Genomic DNA, 20,132 nt, shown 5'->3' with positions numbered 1-20,132 from the left:
TGGGGATATTGGTGAAAAAAAATAAATGTGAGCTGGCAGTGTGTGCTTGCTGCCCAGAAAGCCAATTGTATCCTGGGCTGCATATAATGAAGTGTGGCCAGCAGGTACATTTTTTTCCATCCACCTCTACTCCACTCTTGTGGGACCCCACCTGGAGTACTGCGTTCAACTCTAGTGCCCCAGCACAAGAAAGACGTGGACCTGTTAGACTGGGTCTAGAGGAGTGCTACAAAAATGATCAGAGGGCTGAAGCACCTCTCCTGTGAGGAATAGCTGAGGGAGCTGGGATTGTTTAGCCTGGAGAAGAGAAGTATTTTTGAATATCCTGAATTGGAATGGAACCACAAGGATCATAGAATCATAGAGTGACAGAATGGTTTGGATTGGAAGAGACCTTAAAGATCACCAAATTCCAACCCCCTGCCATGACCAGGGACACCTTCCACTACACCATGTTGCTCAAAGCCCCATCCAGCCTGGCCTTGAACATTTCCAGGGATGGAGCATCTACAACTTCTATGAGCAACCTGTTTCAATGCTTCACCAACCTCATGAAGAATTTTTTCCCTATATGTAATCTAAATCTTTTTTAAGTTTAGAGTCAATAGTCCTTTAAACTAAAAAAGGATAATTGAGTACAACTGGCTCCACACAGCAATACCCAAAAATCAAACCATATGTATAAGAGTGTTGTCCAACTGCTTCTTGAACTCCATCAGGCTTGGTGCATCCCTGTGGAGCCCGTCCCAGTGCCCGACCACCCTCTGGGTGCAGAACCTTTCCCTAACGCTCACCCTGACCCTCCCCTGTCCCAGCTCCATGCCGTTCCCTCGGGTCCTGTCGCTGTCCCCAGAGAGCAGAGCTCAGCGCCTGCCCCTCCGCTCCCCTCGTGAGGGAGCTGCAGGCTGCCATGAGGCCTCCCCTCGGCCTGCTCTGCTCTGGGCTGAACAAACCAAGGCACCTCAGCTGCTCCTCAAACATCTTGCCCTCTAGAGCCTTCACCATTTTTGTAGCCCTTCTTTGGATATTCTCAAATAGTGTTATGTCCTTCTCATACTGTGGTGCCCAGAACTGCACATAGTACTCAAGGTGAGGCTGCTGCAGCACAGAGCAGAGCAGGACAATCCCTTCCTTCAACCAACTAGCCATGCTTTGTCTGATGCACCGCAGGGTATGGTTGGCCCTCCTGGCTGCCAGGGCACACTGTTGACTCATATTCAAGTTGCTGTCAAGGCTCCCAGAAGACCTTCAATACTTAAAGGGAGCTTATAAGAAAGATGAGGAGGGACTGTGAGGGTGGTGAGGCACTGGAACAGGTTGTTCAGGTTGTGGATGCCCCTTCCCTGTTAGTGCTTGAGGTCAGGTTGGATGTGGCTTTGAGCAATGTGATCTAGTGGAAGGTGTCCCTGCCCATGGCAAGGGACTTGGACTAGATGATCTTTAAAGATCTCCTCCAACCCAAACCATTCTACAATTTTGTGATTTCTGTTTAATGGTGAAGAGCCAGTGAACTTGAAAACTTGTTGGAAGATGCTCTTACTACAGCATGAGGTGTAGAGCACTGGGTGAGTCATTCCTTGTTAGGAGAAAGCAGGTTGAGTGTGTTCTTGAGGTTTTTACAAGTAAACAACTCATACTGGAAAGGCCCAGAGACTTATGTGTGAATTGAAGAAAAGTGTAGGTAGGATGAATCACATGAGTTCTTCAAAACAGTATTAATGTTCCGTTATAAGCCAAGAGAACTTCTAATAAAACTTACTGATTGCATCCCAGTTAGCTATCTGTGGTGAGATGCATATTGCCATTCCTGAATGGCTAAATCGAAACCTGACCATCATAAAGACTGGTTGTTCTAAATGAGTGGTCTTTGTAGCAGAGCAGGAGACCTTATCCAGTAGCATGGATTTGCACTGTGGATGCCTAATGATATGAGTTTCTACAGGAAGCTATGAACACAACTCCACGGCTTAGGAGTCCAAGCCAATATGCCTCACACCTTGAGAGAAATCTTATTTATTCTATCCGGAAAAAAAAAGTGTGAAGCAGGGAAGGACAAAGTGGGAAAAGACGTGGTCTCAAACTGAACTGGAAAAAATGCTCATATATTTTTTTTTTTCCTCCATCTGATTTCCCAGAATCGTTGAGGTTAAAAAGGACCTCTTGAGATCATCTAGTCCAACCCTCCTGCTCAAGCAGGGTCAGGTAGAGTAGGACTATGAACAGTTGTGTTTTTAGTAGCTCCACAGATGGAGACTCCACGTCTTCTCTGGACAACCTCTTCCAGTGTTTGATTACCCTCACTGTAGAAAAGTGTTTTCTCGTGTTGAGGTAGAATTTCATATAAGTTAACTTGTTCCCATTGCCTCTTGTCCTGTCAGTGGTCACTGCTGAGAAGAGTGACTCTTCTTCATTCCTTGAAGAGTCTGCCTCCTCTTCTTTGTTTTGACAGGTGTTCATACACATTGGTAAGATCTGCCTTGAGCCTTCTCTTCTCCAGGTTGAACAGCCCCAGGTCTCTCAGCCTTTTCTCATATCAAAGGTGCTCCAGTATGTCCTTTGTCTCTCTTGTACTGGGGAAACCAGACCTGTACCCAGCACTCTAAATGTGGCCTTAGAGCTGAGTAGAGAAGGATCACCTCCCTCAACCTTCTAGCAACACATTTGAAAGCAGCAAGTCAAATAATAAAAACTGAACTGCAAGTAATACAGTAAAGTAACGTGAGGGACTTCTTCCTTCCCCAAGCCTTTTAGAAACCTTTAAGTCATTTCTGGCAAGTGATTACATCCTTGATGCTTTGGGACTATGCTGATAGTTGTGGTCCGTGTATGCAGAGGTGATGAGTGCCTTAGAAAAGTTTACGGGGAACACTGTGACTGTCTGTGTTCTGTTTTTGTGGGCTGATATTATAGAGTATCTGAGAAAGAAATGCAGTGTCCTATTTCTGCTATATTCTTGTGCTGGACTCCAGGGGAAGACTGCAAATGGTTTTCCCATTATCTAACCCTCCTGCTGCTAAGCTGTTGCCTGTAGGCCAACAGCAACAAGTATAGCCGATACATTGATCTTAATGCCCAACAGTTGTGCTAATGATTAGAATATTAACTATTGGACGGTCTTGTTGGTCAATTTAAGAGTGTATTTCTTAGTGAGTCTGTTTCAGCTTTTTTCAGAGGCCAAAGCCAATGAACATGGGCAAATTCCAAAAAGGCAGTTTTACACAGGCAGGTCATGATGAATGGAGTAATTGTAAACATATGTTTGGTTAAACCACTAGCAAACCGGCATCTGATTCTTCCCAGACTTGACCAATGCCAGCTTCTTCTGGTTCTCAACAGGACAAAAATAGGAAATGACTTTCCTCTCAGGCGAACCCTAGAGGAAATGCCATGCCATCCAGTTTGAGTAAACCTATAGCAGAGTGGGAAGGAGCTCTTCTCCTGAGGGGTAGTAGGGATTTCTACGTTTGTTCATAAAGTAAATTCAGAGCGCAGTTCCTATGCTTCCTTCATGCTTACTGCTGCAGAGTTTGTGTTAGTAGCTAGATTGGAGAAAATGAATGGTTGCTGTGAAGCCTGAGCCTGTGGATGCTGAAGGCTGCAGATAAGTAAGGGTGGATAATACTCCATGACACCACTATCATTCTTCTATTATGTATCCCTGATGAGAAAATCAATAAGCAGGGAGAATCTGAAAGTCCATAGAGACTTCATGGTGGAGGTTAGCACTTGATGACCACTTGGAGACTCCTTTCAATGCCTGGGATCTAAATTCTGTGTTTCTGATGACTTGATCAAGTGGCTGCAGCTTTATCACAGCTCATTTTGTTGGTTCGTAGCACAGAGTAAGCTTTCAAAGCTCTTTTGTTTTTTCTAGGTCATCTTCAAGTGCTAGTGTCCGTTTTGAAACAACGGGGAACAGAATTCTTGCAATGTTACCTGAATTTGCTTCACTGTGGATGGTTCTGTTACAGAACAGATGGACCCTTAAACATATTCCTGATCAGGGAGTTGCAACTGGGCTATATATCTATGTGCATCATGTGTTTGTAGAGTGCTTCAGATTTCAGAACTAACTGGCAGCAGGGATTTGGATCCTTTTCTAGAGGAAAAACTGTTAGAAAACTTTCCCAGATCTCAACTTTAATAGAAGACAGTAGGACAATATAGTTACATGTTAAAAGGGACTGCACTAGAAGTTTTCAAGAGTCAAAATAAACGTGGGGGAGTAAATGGAGTGGGGCACGACCTTTCTTGTTTCCTTTTACCCCATGACGTTTGTTCATCTATGCCAAACTACAAGGCAGAGATTTAGATAGGAGAAGGTTCCCCTTAAATGGGAATTTGGGAAGGGGGAAGAGAGAAGGACTGGGAGAAGTATTAAGTCTACAGGTTGGTCTTGCTTAGTGTATTGCTAAAAGCTCTGAACATCCTTGAAAAGGAATAAGTAGCTTTTATTCTATCAAAGCACAAGCTTCAGGGAGCCTGAGAAGCTAAAAATTCAGAAGCTTGTGGTATTTTATATTTGTGCCAAAGCCTTTCTTAAAAGGCCTGCTTTCCCTTCTGGCTCAAATGTATTTAAGTCCATTTAGGAGAATGTTAAGGGAGGAATATGTATTACAAGGCCATTGATTATTCCCGAATTAATGTCTTGTGGGTGATCATTCTTCATTCTAATAGCTGCTTGTGCTGACATCATCCAAGATGTCAGGGGATTATGTCAGAATTCAAGCCTTGATATTTTACAGAACAAAGGCTCAAGTGCCAGCAAACACTTTTGCAGTGGGTCAGGTTGCTTTATTTTTCTTGTCTTACTTTAACTGTGATGTTCCAGTTACTGTACTTGGTCACAGTGAGGAGTGTAGTAAACAGTTTCCCAGAGGAAAGCATCTGTGCAGGATAATTGTAAGAATAGAATACTACTTGCCACTAAATTTTACGCTGGAGGCAGATTCAATGTCAAGATCCATACTCTAGACACACAACACGTGTGTTTTTAACAATTTATGAAAAAGCTCATCAGCTTTAAGTCTTGGCTTTGTTTTCTTTTGTGATGAAGTGTATCATCCTTGAATCCTAAACTCCAAAAAGTTTAGGCTGAAAGTGTGTGTGTGTGTGTTTTCTGTTTGTTTGTTTTGTCCTGGCTGCTAGATACCTAGCTTCAGTTTTTAAGCGATGGTTCTTAGTGAAGGCTCTATAAGGGGTAAGCGATCAAAATAGCGTATTATTCTCTATGACTGATCAAAATAGAATCACAGATTATATGTGACTTTCATAAACTGATAGCTTTTGATATTATTAATTGGTAGGATATTATAGCATTATCCATAGTCATGACACTCTTCAGAGGAGACATTGGTTTTCTTTTTGAAAAGACTTAATGGGAGTGAAACAAGGAGGCTATGAGGTGAACTGCAAGGAGTGCAAATGCTCTTTGGGTTGCTAGCATCTCCAGTGTGTGCTGAGGCTTGTTTTGTATTTAATGTGCGTTTTTTTGTTCTAGAGATGACATTAAAAAGGTCAGGAAAAAATCTCGGTGGAGTTCCTTGCTAGCGAAGGTGGATGACATTTTTAACAATTGGAAAAATTGGAAAGTCAGAGGAGTGTTGCAAAGGATGTTTCAGCTGATGCTGTGCGTGACAGGCTGAGTTCAGGTGTGTGATAGCACTTTCAGTTATCATCAGGTAACCTTTTTTAAAAAAAAAAAAAAAAAAAGTCCTGCTGATACTGTCTTGGGTAGAGAATGCCATTGCAAGATGCTTTGCTAGTCTTAGCCTCTTAACCTTAGCTAATTGTAGTAAACATATGAGTTATCCTGTTTTACTTGCAAGTGGTTCAACTCTGGTTCCCAGCAGTTGGGGAAGTTCTCATGGGTGTTTGCAAAATGGGTGATGTTGAAAAGCAAAGCAAAGGAAGGAGTTTGGTGCTCTGACAAATTGACTTTCAGATTTGCTTGTGTTCTTCTCTGAGAACTTCTTGACCTCTGAATGTCCAGCAGTTCAGCTCTTACAAGGTTTGCTCCCCAGGTCTATCTCATTTAAAATAAGATGAGCTAAGATGACATTCTTTAGATAACGTGAAGTAACCTATCAGGTCAATTTGGCAGCTCTCAGCACAGCTTCATGGAGCTAGTGCGCAGCCAGAAGTGATCCAAGTCATTTTTATCCTTTTTTAGAGCGCTGAAATGCAAATTTCTGTTGTGAAAAATCTGCAGATGTGAAAAGGTTGAAGAAGCTTTTCCCCTGGAAAAGAGGCAAAAGGTGTGAGGAATGCGAAGAGCTCACTGAAAGATGATGTCGCTTTTGCCAGAACACATCTCTTATCTTGTGCCATCTTGCTCATTCGCTATGCGCTCTCATGGCTGACTCCCAAACCAGGTAGAGAGCTGCTCTGCATGCTTGTTTTTTTCGTGAATTGGTTTTCTTCTGCATTAGAGAATGGGATCAGCTTTTGGAATTATGCAGTGGGGCAGCCAAAGAGATGTCCTTCCAAGAAAAGGAAGGGAAGAAATGGGAAATATAAAATAGAAGAATGGGTCTCCTTTTCTTTTGGTATTCAGAATTTGACTTGCTGCTGAGCCAGCTCAGCCAGGGAAGCCTTCTGATTTTTTTTTTGAAGGCCCAATATAGGTTTGTGTTTTTTTTCCACCCCCTGTGAATCTCAACAAATGTTACAGAGCTATGCAAGCAAACAAACTGCTGACTAGATCTGGCTTTCTGCAGCATCTCCAGAGGCTGGCTGAATTTGCAAGGGGTACCTATGGAAGGGAGTCTTTTTTTTATTTATTTTCAGTGTGTGTGGGTTTAGAGAAAAGAACTTGAGTTAACCTTATGTGTCTGATCTGCATACAGCCCTGAAATGTGGATCTGAGTGACAGTGTCTTAATTTCGGTCTTTTTTAGAAAACTGACATGCATTTTGCTTTCTTAAAATGAACGTGAAATGTGTCAGTGCTAGGTGGGGATTTTTGGTTGAGCAACTCAGCCATAATACAAATGTTACTATTGCTTTGTACGTTTGAAAAAGAAAAATAGCACATCCGCAGTTTCGGAAGATTATGCAAGTAATGTGTGGCTGTATCTTATTATATGATCATCATAAATCAGAAACACTGAGGAAGTAACTGGTAATAAATCCATCATCATTCATATTATGAGAAATACTGAGCGTAATAGCTGTTCATACTTACCTCAATGCTATGAGGAACGTTGCAGATTGGATTGACTTGCCCATTGTGGTAAAACGTGCTTGTTTCAGGGTCACTGGCCAAAATGTTTTTTTTCCTGTAACATCTTCACTGTTCTGGAGTTTCACAGTCCCAGGGTTGCCTGCGAGCTGGTTCAGCCACTCAGCTCCTATGGAAAGGGGTCTCTACAGCAAAAGTCAGATAAAGGTATTAGAGATGACCGCTTTTGTCTACTAGGAAATGGTTTTGGTTGTTGAGCAGATCTTGCTCATAAACTCCTGCAACTCTTGAGGAGATGCCTTTGATAGGCTGCAAGTTTCTCAGCCTTGCTAAAGCTAATATGTTCTAGCATGAAAAAGAAAACCCACAAAGGAACAGCAAAATAAGATGCTTCTTTAGTAATTTCAGTTACTATTCTTGCCTGTGGTAAAAGTGAAGAATCATCTTTGGTTACTTTGTAAATATGGGATCATTTTTGGTGGAGGGTGACAGATCATGGCTTTGTTTTGTTTTGCTGAGCAGAATTTGTGAAGAGCTGGAATTTGGGTTCTTAGCTTCTTGATTGCACAGTGGTAAATGTTGTTTCTCTTCAGAAACGTATCTGAAATTTGCTATAAGTTTAACCCCAAAAATGTTGAGCTACTTGACTGGCTCAGTCTTTCAGGCTAGGTACCTATGCTGTTGAATGAAAACTCCTGGATGCTCTGAGGAGGAAATCTGATTTGAGCCTTCATCACAAGGGTCTGTGTCAGTCTAAGATCATGTTTTGTCTTTTTGCAAAGTCATTTGGAGAGTGAAAAATGCATATTCAATGTTTTTGCCACCCCTTGTATCCTGAATGCTCTATACTAGCTTACCAGCTACTGAGTGAAGGTCAGGTTTTATAACAAATGCTGCTCATAATGCTTCAATCCCTTCGTATCGCTGTATTCGGATTTTGGGCTATGGAGATGAAGGAAGTCACGAATGACAGAAGTAGTTTTATGGGCACACTGACATGGCTGCATACGAACGCCAGGTTTCTTCCTCTTCTCAACGGAGATGTAGCCAACTTGTCTGCTTGACTTCAGCAGTGTCATTTCTATAATGACTTTGGCAGTGATTCAGCGGGAGGACTTACCCAGCCAGAGAGAAGCATCCATGGGACTTTCCTCTATTTTTTTTTTTACTGTGGCTTGTCTAAAGTCAATGTTTGAGTACAGATCTGTGTTCAAGCGGTGTGGTCAGAGTGAATTTTTACCTAAACCTATGGTTGAGCCATAAATCATTGCTCTGTGTGGGCAGCGATGCTTTCATCCAGTAGCTGCGCTTACTTCACCTCTTCGTGTGAGTATGTGAGTATCCTCTGAGTCTGCAGCCGTAATTGTCTGAGGCCAGACAAAGAATGTGTGCTTTGTGTAAGGAGCTTGCAAACTCTTTGAAATCCTGGCTTGCCGTGTGGAAAGAGGGGAGGTTCTCAAAGCAGCTTTCTCTGTTCCCCCTCCCGTCCTTCAGCCAGGGCTGCCTCCAAGCAGTTCTTCAGCAATGTCCCTGTCATGCTCTCGGCAGCCCTGTGGCCATGCTGTCCCCCCTCCCTGCTACCCAAACACCCCATTTCTCTCTGGAGGTCCAGGGCTGGGTGGGGTATGCGCATCTCTGCCTTGGGAGAGCTGCCAGAAGTCCCCAGTGGTGACTAACTGCAGTGAGCTGGAGTTGGTGGTAAGCAGCAATGTTGTGAAGTAGAAGAGGAAATGTCTGAAAGATTAATAATCTCTTCCCGCATCAGTCCCTCTTGAAGGCAAAACAGAGCTCATCTCCAGTAGTTCTCACTGAATCCAGGCAAGTTTATGCTGTCTTGAAAAGGCAATAGGTGTGCTAAAAAAAGAAAGGATCTTGCAGTAAGAGCAGTTTTCCACTTGTGTTTTGCACTATGTTAGTGTGCTGTGCTGACACTAAGTCAAAAAGTCAAAGCAAGTTTTTATGGTAGAGAATATAGATTCTCTGTACAGAAAGTACAGAGCTTCTGGGATATTTTATGGATATCGGAGACTTGCTCATGGAGGAGCAATGCTCTTTAATGAACATTGAAGTAGCTCAGTGGTGCACTGGAGTTTGGTGAAGGCTTTAGAACTAATCTGTAGATAGAGCCCACGACTGATGTAGTGTTGAAGGTGGGAACGCAAGGGAAAAGGATAAAGGAAGAATGCATCGCTTCTCCTAGGGTCATAAACATCCATCTGTGCAAGTCAAGTTTAGTGCATCATCAGCATGGTTTCAACTGAAGTTTACTGGATTAGGAAGTGGAGTAGTACTCCGACTGTATTTTATTATGCGGCCGCTTCATGGAGCATATCTCCTGCGGTTCCTTAAGACTAAAACTGTCCACATCCCACACTCATTGGACACTTTGTTGGCACTGCTGGGACCTTATGTGGAAGCCTTTCAGTAGCGCTGTTTGCACAGAACTCGTCTGTGTCCGACTATGAATCCGAGATGGTTTTTAAGCAAGGCTTTGGGGTCCGTCAGGCTCTGTGATACCTTGGGAGCCTTACAGTGCTGCAACCATGTGTGGCGTCCGGGGGTTTGGAGGAGAGAACTTCAGTTTCTTTCTTTCCAGTCTTCTGGTGTCCTTTTTAAAAACTGCTGGTGTGACTAGGTAACTTATGCTACCTGGTACCATTACAACATGGAATGAAGTTCCTAGAAAACCAATGGACTTCAGGACTTGCACCTGAGGTGCTGCCTCTGAAATCCACTAGTTTAAAATTAACCAAATACCCTAGCTAGCTTAAATGAATCTTAATGACTTTCTGCCACTTTAATTAGAAGAGTCTATAGCTGCCTTTGTGCAGCATAGATTGCAAGTGTTTTTTATCACGAGGATGATTTTGTAGCATGGCAGTAAAAAGCTAAAGCCTTGTCTGGACAACGAAGAAATAACCAGATTTGTATAAGCCAAAGCAGCTATCTCCTAAAACTGACCTAACCAAGAAAGCTTTGAACTGCAATGCCATCTTCCAGCAGAAAGCGCTGCAAAGTATCCTTGCCCCCACCAAAGAATCTAATAAGAAAGGATTGAGCCATCTTGTTGTTAGGGAGGAAAAACTGAATAGAGGCTAAAGATGTGAAATATAATTAAGGATATAAATTCACTGTGTTTTTTTGGATGTAAATGAACATCAACTAGAAATGTTTCCTGGCATTTTACTGTCATTCTTACTGCAAAAGAAGAAATAGATACAATGCTAGCTTGCAGCAGCAGACAGGGAGAGGAGGAGAGAAAGCTACTCTAATGGAGAGTGTTTGGGAGACATGTTGAGAGCCTAGGAAAGAAGGCATGAAGGCAATATTGACACAGCTTCAAGCTTGTTAATTGACTTGACTTTTCCAGTGCACCCATTTCTCAGCAATGTGAGAGGAGAAGGAATCAGACTGATACCCATGGCTATGTAGGTAGTTCCAGTGTGACGGAGGGACAGAGAGAGGGTAAAGCAGGCTTCTCCCCCCAGCCCTCGGGTAAAGATGATGTGGTGTATGGGAGCTGGGATGGGGGAGAGTCTTAGCTCACGGGGTGGCTAGACCATGGCTGTGACAATGCCAAGAACTGATCATCTCTTCAGAGTAAAGCTGCCCTCTTTCTTGGAGCCCTTGCTGGGGTTCTGTGTTTCAGGGAGCAGTGCTTTACCAGTGTGATCACTGCATTGCTCTGCACTTTCTTCTACATCCCAGCTTGTGGAAATTAAATTCTCTGAGATGATGATTGCCTTTTCAAATGTGGAGGAAGTGTTAGGAAGAAGAAAAAAAGCAGCAGAGATCTGAGTATTTATACCACAATGTGTGGTAAACATCCCACTTGCGATACAGGTAGCTAATTCACATCTAAAATTTGGCCTGACTTCAGTCCTGCTCTAAACCACAAGTGTCACTTTTGAGTAGATGTTTATTTGCCATGTCCTGTGGTCTGGTGGCAATTCGGACAGCCAAGAATCTCAGGGTTTACCACACAGTGAGGTGGCTAAGGAAAAATGCTTCTGGTCTGAATGCAAGCGATGGCACCTTTAAACTCTATGAAATGGCAATGGCTGCTCAGCTATCTTGACTTAAAATGTCTACACCTATTGATGACTTTTTTATTTTCTTTTCCCCCAGCCCTGTCCGTCTTTAGGAAGGACTGATAATTTGGCTTTGCAGACTGTCAACCTAGGACTCCAAGATCCTGGTATCGGCAGTCGTGAAGATGCAAAGCAGGGAGTGGGGAGTCGTTCCTGATAGTGAGGGTTAGCACTGGTGCTAATCTGGTCAATCCACAGCGGGCCACTCCTGTGCATAGAAACCTGATCTCAACTTGCAGATCCTCCTTGCTGTTGCTGTGATATTTACATAAATCCCTATTTCTTAAAACAAGAAGCGGTTAGATCAGGTTGGTGGATCTAAGAAAAACTGCATTAAACAGCCTTAACTTTTTTTCCCTGAATCAGCATCTTTCTCTGCTGTACTCAAGAAAGGATGGCAAATAACTTTATTTTTGACGCTGTATGATATAAAGCAAATGCAATTCCAAAGCCACCCTTAAGCCTCTGTGGCTTCCTTAAATATCTTCCAGTTGCATGGTTAAAGTCTAAGCAGAGTCTTGTACCCAGGAGTAGCGGATTTGGGAGATTTGTAAAATGCACGTCCCAGGCTACTTCCATTGCTGTAAATGGTGGAAGGCAAGCTGTGGTGTATGTGGGGGGAGCTGGGGAGAGAAAATTGGCTGGGTAAGATGATAGTGCTTGCAGCTATGTCTAATCAGAGTTTGTTTTCCCTAAATATTCCCCAGGGATTTACATAGAACAAATATAAATGTGGTTTGGTATATGCTGATGGGTACAGCTCAGTGCTCACGATTCATGAGCAAAAAACACTGAAAAGACCGAGGTGTGGGTTTTTCTTCTTTTCCTAACCTTCAGACCCGCTTGCTAAGTGTTAATGCCAAGCTGCAGAGTGGTAGGGTTGCATCTTGCAGTGCTAACTTCAGTTAATTGTGCTGTAGTAGCCATATATAGATAATCTTTTTCCACACTCCTCTGGAAGAAGAAATTTCACCACTCTTTGTACCCGTCAAAAACCTGACAGCCAGTGAAACCTCATGATTTTGATCTGCAGCTCATAGATTGTGGCTAAGCTTATAAAAAACGTTCAGGGCAGTGGAGGCAAAGTGGTGTTTCTACTCTGGAGGACACAGAACAGAGACTCAAGAGTAAAATTCCCAATGCTGTTCTCTCTGGGGGGCTGTTGGCCGCACACCTCTTTGTTGTCAGCTTCTGGTTTGTTTGTAGTGTTGGGACATAGCTGGGTCCTTGTGTCAAGAGGCAAGTACATCGGTTAGACTTCTAGAAAAGATATTTTAACACACGCAGTTTGCAGTGGATTGGCTTTCTTTGAAGGTATTTCAGTTTGGAAAGTTGCAGCTGGCATGCACCTTGTTGGCATTCTCATTTTTGGATAATGTCCTTATAAGAAAGAGATGCAACATATTGGTTTTAAGCTTATTTCTTGCACAGCACAGTCCTAGATCTGGAAAGGAGATTTTAGAGAGGTCAACTAGTCAATGAAAAGCTGAAGTATAGCTGTGGTGGGTTTTTTTGGTTTTTTTTTTTTTGGACAGTTTGGTGACAGTGATAGGGAAACTCCACATACTCTCCAGACAGTCTGTCTGTTGACTCATTGGTTTTTTCCTTTTAGCAATTTTGATTTGGTGTTTTTCTTTCCTCTTTCCTCAATACCCTCACACCACACCCTCACTGCCACTCCACCCAGTGATGTTTCCCTAAATCTTCTTTGTTGCTTTTTCTGTTTTCTGTTTCTTGTTCTGAAAGCTGTGGACATAGAGAACTCTTTCCTATTTCTTTGCAGCAGGCGTTTATATGTTTGAAGGATATCATCTTGACCCTTACTTTCTCTTTGGCTAAACTCCAGAACTCTGGTTCATTCTTCTTTTTTTTTTTTTTTTCTCCCAGATGTCATGTTTTTCTAATTCTGTGATGTTCCTATTGCTTTTGCTTGGAGTCTTTCCAGTTGATCTTTTTTTGAAATTTGCTGAAAACTGGATACAGCATCATGCTGGAAGCTTTATCGGCTATGAGTAGAACAGAACTGTTACTTCATGCCTCTCACATATGTTCCTCTATACATTCCGGTATGGTATTTGCCTTTTTCTCAACAGAGAATTTTCCAGTTTGTAAAACTTACTTTGAATTCAGTCTTCCAGCAAGCTGGCAGTTTCTTCTAAATTAGCAGCTACCCTGAGTTTAATGAGTGTCATTTTCTTCGTTATCTACAGTGTTAGTATTAGAGTAGTGTGGGAGCAGGGCAGGTCTCTGCAGAGGTTATTCGGCATGTCAAGACTATTTTGTGAGTCTTTCCGTGTGAGCGAGTAAGTACATACAGTTACCAGTCCCTTTCCAATCTACCATAAGATGGTCATTTTCATTGTTTACTATACGGCAAAGTTTTTCTGACTTTTCATAAAGATGTGGATTGCATCTTTTGACGTGTTTTTGCGAATTTCAAGTTTCTGTGTCTCTGGTTTCTGTCTTCCTGAAATACTGTTCTGCCATAGTTGGAAGTTGAGTTGGTTTGACCTGGCTTACCCATTAACAATCAGTTTTTGTTGATTCTGATCTCTTATTTTCTTCTTAGTGCTAACAGTTGGGTTTAACAGCAATCCTAGTGCAAATAAGCAACAATTATCATTCTTTAGGTTCTTCTTTCCACTCCTTTCAGCTCCCACTTCTTCAAGATATCATAGTTTGTCCTTCTCCAGCCTCTGTTACCTCATCAATCCTCTATGGACTCTGAAAAATAGTTGCTAATGGTTTAAAGCTTAAAGAGAAACCCAAACAGATCAATGTGTTCATGACTGAATTTAATCAAAACCAGCTAATTTGAGAGAATATTTTTATCTACGAAGTATTGAATCTGTTTTATTTTTTTCATTGGTAACATCACCAGTATTAGCGTTTTTGTTTGTTTGTCTTGGCCTTCTTGTTTGTAGCTTTCTGGAGAAAGTGGTGAGCGGTCTAACCTCCTTGATCATTATTTTATTGCTGTAGAATTGAGTCTTTTTTATTTATTTAGCTTTTTAATGTCTCTTGTTTCACCTTCACTAATTTTGGTATTGCAATAACTGTCTTCAGGCTATTGCTCTTTTCAGTGCTGCACTGTAGTGCAGGTGAAGGGACTTGGTATGACCTGTGTAGCTGGTGGGGGAGAACAACTAACTGTTGCTTGCTTTTGGCCATGTACAGGCAACAACAAAACTTAGACGTCTAGGATCTGAGGATTAACTGGAAGCCAATTAAAAACCGGAGATAAGGAAGCAAGCAATCGATGGCAGAAAGCTGTCTTAAAATACAAAGGCGAGTTCCTTCATCCAGAATCAGCCCATTGAAAAGGTTAATGGGCGAATGCCTAAAGGTTGAATCTTCATATTAGCTGGTTTTTGTCAAATTTGGGTTTGAGAACATCATTTATTTGGTGCCTCTGATCAGCTCAGCCATAATTCAGAAGCTTTATAAGGTTTTATATGTGGTGCTTCTGCTGCTGTCTAAGACTAGAATTGTTTAAAATGGAAAGTACTTAAGTATACCGATGAACCCCAAATGACTAGATAATCATACGATTAACTAGAGGTTTGGTCATGTGTCATAACCAGATCTAGAAACATGTTGGATAAGGGGATGCTTATGGAGTGGAGACAGTGAACAATAATAAAACTGTTCATAAAATAAGAAGCCTTCAGAAAAGGAACGTACAGTTTCAAGAACAGATGGTCTAGTGGTAATAGACACTAACAAATCTTCGTTGGCTGGCAGTCTCCTTTCACGTTAGGATCTTCTCTTGAAAGTTCTTCCAGGGAGTTGACTTCCTTTCTCCAAAATGCACGATAAAAGGGCAGAGTGAATTCCTCATGGAAACCTGTTCTTCCTTGTCTAACAAAAATGAATTTACAGTGATAGCCCAAGCTAAGAGGCAGTAAGCTCATGAGGCAGGTATATTCTTCATTGGAACAGCCTGAGGCTATTTCAGATCTTATTCTGCTCTTTGTGCCCCAGAATTATCACGTTGCAGGACAGTTGTCACCCTTCTGATGGAAAGTGGGACGACTGACTTGGAAACACAAGCAAGTCTTGCTTTGATCTTCTCTTGCTTCTTCTGCAGTAGCATATTGTTTGTTAGACACAGCTTACATAATTATCCTCCTGTGTGTGTGTAAACAGGTTTAACACAGGCCTTTTGTTTCTTTTATAGTTGAAACTTACCAATACTATATGTGCTGTATGGAAGGGAACAGAAGAGGGGTGAGTTGCAGCATACATTTATGGTTTCTCGTCTCTTCCAGTGCCTCAGAACTTGTGCAGACTTGTAATAAGCAAAACAGAAGTGAAATGCTCCTGTTTTCATTTTCTATCTATACCTTATCCTGCTAAGAGCAAATTGACTTTTTTAAAAAATTAATCAATGTTATCAAGCCCTCCACCACCACCATCCAGCTCTGTGCTCTTTTCTTGCTGCGTTGATTCCTCTGTCACACAGTAGCTGGTAGAGAGGCTTTAAATGCAGCATTAGCGAATAAGCCTGTGCCATTTTTGGCCTGCTGTTAGCATTTAAAGTCTTTAAAGTCGCCCACTAAAGACAACGAAGAAGAAAAAGTTGGCCTAGATATGTGGCATGTGTGTTCTTGTTTAATATCGGAATTTCTGGTATGGCCAGGGACACATGCCAGCTTTTGCAGTACAGGCCACGGTTCAGATACTTAAGTACTATACTAAAAATAACAGGACTATTTTAGACTGGGACCCAATTAGGGAGAGAATAACTTGTTGCTCTGCAATCAGTAATCTAAAGTAGTAGGCAGAGTGCAACGTGCAAGTAAACCCTACTGTTTTGCTTGCGAAGTTGCCAGTTTTCACACTGCTTCCTCCATGTGTTCCTCAGATGCTTTTCCAGAGGTTTAAAAAAAATAAAAATCCTTCTCTTCAGCGATACTTTGTGTACTTTTCTTCAGATTTTGATAATGCACTGTTTAATAGCATTGTGGCTCCTAATCCTGCAGCAGCCACACGGGAAATTCCTAGAAGGCAGGGTGTGGGAGGTGAGAGTGGCAGCGCCGTGCCCTCTCCAGCGCAGCTAGCAAGCCTTGCCCTCCCCTGCAGAAGGGTAATGGGAGGAAGTGCTGAGGATGAGATGAAGAGCAGAGGGACCCGTCTGGAGAAGGGACCCAGCTGACATGAGGAGCAGAGGGACTCGTCTTCTTCCCCTGCTTTGCCTACGAGGGACAGAGGAGAAGGGAGCATGGTTCCTGAAACGTGCTGCTGCTGCTTGCTTTCCCCCATCAAGAAGTACAGTGAAAATAAATAACTCGCACGTTTAAGCATCTGAAACAAAACATTATTTTACACATCAGCAGTTTCTCCAAGATGGTTTTGCTTTTGGTGATGCTGCTTACTGCCACCTTCTCTTAGATCAGACTTCAGCGAGACAAGTTATAGGAATCTGACTTCATTTGTGCATGGGGCGGTGGGGAGGGAACATGCGTACTCCTGCACCTGAATCCTCTGGTACTGAAGTGCTTTGAAGCCATCAGTTGCATTCGGTCCCAGTTCTCAGCTCCTTGTCAAAACAGGGCTGTGGATGAGGTAGCACTTGATGTACCCTTATGCAAATGCCGTGTTGGATAGAATTGTGATGATGCTCGAGATGAAAGCTGAACGCACCTAGAACGTCTATTTTTGTAGATATCTTTCTAGCAAGCTATTTTGGGAACATGAAAAAGCCAGAATCTTTTTGGTGTTGTGACTCTCGTGCTATTTTGGAAGTCATTTTTTTGTTTTATTCAAAAGAAAAAGCTGATAAAAGAAGAGTTTGAGGCCTTATTCAACTGCCGACTCTTAACTGCTTTCAGTGCAGTGTTGGACTTGTGTTGTGATTTCAGGAGGACTTCACCTGTCTTTTGCAGGTTTTTTCATGTTCTTTCAAATCCTAGACTTAGATTTTCTTATGTCCTGGCCTGAAATGTAAAGGAAGAGTCTCTCTAGATGCCTGGTATGAAAATAGCACCTTTTATAATCAATGCTGAAACATGGCACATCCCAGGTGCAGTAAATTCCCACAGAAATCGTGGGGGAGAGATACCCCAGTGAAGAAGTTCGTGTTTTGAATTGTGTAGAGCTAGCTTTTAGGCATGTGCTTGTCAACTCACGAGCTATATGTATTCTACCTTCTGCATACTGCAGCAGTCTGCAGGACTTGCTGTTAAAAGTAAATGCTATATGGAGGATGCCTAGCAACTGCGGTTTTTAAGCCTGTGCCAAATTGTTAAAGGTGCAAATCCCTTAAATAAAGGTGCAAATCTGGTGTGGTATCTTCTGGAGGACACAGTGTGGTGGTGCTGAGGCTGCACTTCTTGACCTCTGTGATGTGGTGGTGGTCCCTCCAGCTCTCTGTCATGATAGTGGTGAGGTTCATGTCTAGCTCCTGCAATTCATAGCTCGGAATATTAAGTTAAAAAAAGAGCTGACAGTGTTAATTGAATCATCAGTAAGTTCATGTGGAAGTACTCTGTTAATGAGTCTGTCTGAGGGGCAAGCAGTCCTTTGTCCTGTGGTCTGTGATGGGGGGACGTGACCTCAAGCACAGGGGTGCTGGGAATAGCGAGGTCCTGAGTTGGAGAGCTCTTGGCTCAGAAACCTGCCTTCTGCTGGTGCCTGTGCTTGGTGACCTCAAATCTTTCTGTCTGTCTTGGTTTCTTTGTTTGAAAACGGAATTGTTATAGGGCTCCTTTGGGAAAGCTCTCCAAGAAGGGAAGTAACCTGTGTAAGAGTGGGCATAGTTTTGGCTGTTTATCTCGATGGGTGAAGCTGTAGAGCACCAGATCACACGTTAACCAAGAACAATTTTGTGTGTCCTTGGGCTGTCAGTAGCAGCTGCTTAGGTGGAAAACCTGAGAAGAGTTTTTTTTCTTGGCTTTCAGACCCTTTTGCTTCATAGTAATCCACAACAAGGTTCTCTGGACTATGCATCTACATTAGTGTAGTCGCTATCCCTTGACGAGCTTTCTGTAGTGCTTAGCCTAAATTATTTTAACACATGGGTATGATCATCCCGTCAAAACGATTTTTCAGAAGTCATGTTTCTTATCTACTTCTTCACCACTTTAGATCTCTTACTTACCTCTGACTTTTGAGAGGGAATAGTCAATTCTCTGGGCACTTTGCCCGTGCCATTTATAACTGACGAGATGTTATCTGTTCTCTTCTCCCTTAGTTGTCTTTTCTCTTTTTCTCCAAGCTGAAAGATCCATGTGTTGATTTCTGCTTTAGGAATTCCTCTCCCTTGTACTTTTTCTAATTCTATTTTACTCTTTTAGTGTCATAACAGCCCACAGTTTTCAAGAAGTGGGTGTGCCCTGGGTTTAATGGCTTGTCATGATTTTGCTTTGCTTGCAGCAATTCCTTAATTCTTAATGCTGTATTTCCATGTGAGTTAGTCTGCCTTCTTTTGAACATCAAGTTGATGCTTTCAAACAAAACTTAAGACTCCTGATAGTTATTGCAATGATAATCAAGGATAGGGTTATTTTTCTTTTTATACATTGGCTTGAATTTATGGAAATTAAATCAGAGTTGTGCTTTCAGATGCCTGTTTGTTCCACTGTGCTTTGCATGAAGTTCCAGCTCTGGTGTCTGAATACTTCATGTTGCCAACAACTTCATATCACCTTTTTGTTTGTCATCTTTTAGATTGTGTATCCATTGAGAAGAATGGCAACAGGGATGACTCCTGAGCCAACTCCTGTGGAAAAAAACTCGCTGTGTTTTCCCACCTCTTATTTCTTATCCTTCAGTAGGCAGTTAAGGTGGGGAACCACTCCTGCAAACTACAGCAGCTCAGGTTCTTTTGAGAGTCCTTGGTTAAGAAATCTGTCTGAATGTCTTTGTCCTTACAGTATCACAAAACTTGGGTAGGTTTGAGTCATAATTCGTGCAAAAGCTGTACTGACTCTTCCTCGTACCATCACATTTATTCGTGTCTATTTTATCTTCTTTTAACTAGCTCTTTTGATATAGAAGTCATTTCCTGATTCTTTTCCAGTTCCCTGGATTTAGTTTGAAGTCTGTTCTGAAAACTGATCTGAACATACCATCTTCCATGCTGTGTCCAAATCAATTGAGGTATGACAGGGTTTAAATAGCAATTAATAGCTTGGCAATTTGATGTTTTCGTTCAGAGAACTTGGCTGAATTCTTTCCATTCTAGTAACTTCTGTCTTTTAACACTTTCCCTAAAATGTCTTCTATCAGCAGTTGCTTAGTTTATGGTGTCTGGTAAGCTTTTGGAGACTGACTTACTGATTTTGTTTTTATATTTTCTTTTTTTAATGAGCAAGTGTAATAAAACAAAAATGGTCCTTAGGAGATGTAGGTTCCTTATATTTTCTTACTGTCAAGGAGCCTTTAAGACTCAGGCAGGTAAGGTGAGTTTTGGAGTGAGAGGAAGAAAATGTTTGATTTACTGTGGTTTGCATTAAAACAGAGAGCGGATTCTACTCCAGTCTGGTCTTATATCCAAGTCCACTCTGAACATTTGTCTGAAGCTAAACATAAACATGAAACTGATCTTTCCTATCCTGACTTTTGGGGCTTATGTCTTAGGTTAGGAGGAGTGCCTTTTGCAGCATCAGTACATCCTGTGTTTCACGTCTGAACTTCAGTGTCCCGCTTCAGTGTTGCCTCTTCTCAGGTTACTGGGACACCGAGTTAACGTCTTCAAGTACACTTGGCAGAACAGAGGCGCGGGGACGTACTTCTTGGTTAGAAAACAGAATGGAAGTTCTGCAGGAAAAAGAGGAGTAAAAAAACTTTCACAGATGAGCAAGTCTGCGGCAAGCCTCCCACCAGCAAAGGAAGCGACCTGGGAAGCTCTGGTGC

The 20,132-nt window shown here is 42.2% G+C and overlaps 1 protein-coding gene across 3 annotated transcripts in view; it reads left to right on the top strand.

Annotated features, from left to right (window-relative positions):
• GRB10 (growth factor receptor bound protein 10) overlaps positions 1-20,132 on the top strand; it is a 150,627-nt gene that overhangs the window by 4,790 nt on the left and 125,705 nt on the right. The window contains exon 3 of one of the 3 annotated variants that reach the window (XM_080582265.1): positions 15,454-15,503. The exons of the other annotated variants lie outside the window; for them this stretch is intronic. The gene's annotated coding sequence lies outside the window, so the exon portion shown is untranslated. The remainder of the gene's footprint in view (positions 1-15,453; positions 15,504-20,132) is intronic. 3 annotated transcript variants of the gene reach the window in all.

Source organism: Anser brachyrhynchus (assembly GCF_964034855.1).
Source record: "Anser brachyrhynchus genome assembly, chromosome: 2".
NCBI lineage: Eukaryota > Metazoa > Chordata > Aves > Anseriformes > Anatidae > Anser > Anser brachyrhynchus.
This window is presented reverse-complemented; position numbering and strand designations above follow the sequence as displayed.